The sequence below is a fragment of the Halyomorpha halys genome, unplaced genomic scaffold, assembly GCF_000696795.3.
Source record: "Halyomorpha halys isolate HHAL.00 unplaced genomic scaffold, Hhal_1.1 Scaffold1522.1, whole genome shotgun sequence".
NCBI classification, from domain to species: domain Eukaryota; kingdom Metazoa; phylum Arthropoda; class Insecta; order Hemiptera; family Pentatomidae; genus Halyomorpha; species Halyomorpha halys.
Window position 1 is genome coordinate 82,752 of NW_027111581.1, and position 428 is coordinate 83,179.

General features: G+C 24.8%; 1 protein-coding gene across 1 annotated transcript in view; it reads right to left on the minus strand.

Annotated features, from left to right (window-relative positions):
• The window catches only part of Nulp1 (Nuclear localized protein 1), a 26,039-nt gene that overhangs the window by 12,497 nt on the left and 13,114 nt on the right, over positions 1-428 (minus strand). The window lies entirely within an intron of this gene.

A 428-nucleotide genomic window follows, 5' to 3' on the forward strand; every position in this document is an offset into this window, starting at 1 on the left:
TAAAACACCACACCATATAACAAACCATTTGTTTTATTTTAATCGTTGTATGCATGTGTTAGAGTGTTGTTTTTTTTTAATATTAATTGATTGTAAGTGGGGACGACACGACCATGTTGTTTTATATATGTATATATTTTTTACTATATTTGAAATGTTTGTATAATTTTTATACTTTTGAATTAAATTTATTTTTATTTGTGATGGAAAAAAAAGGGAGAAAATTTTTAGAATTGAAATAATGAAAAAATTAAACAAATTTAAACAACGATAAAAAGCTAAAGAAAGAAAAAGAAATTAAAATGTATAAGGAGGTGTAGATAGTTGACCATAGATTAATGATTGGAGAAGTTTGTCGGGGGGTGCGGTCAGCAAAGAACAACATAAATAAACAAAACCATAAAATAAATAAATATGGTTTTGTTCAT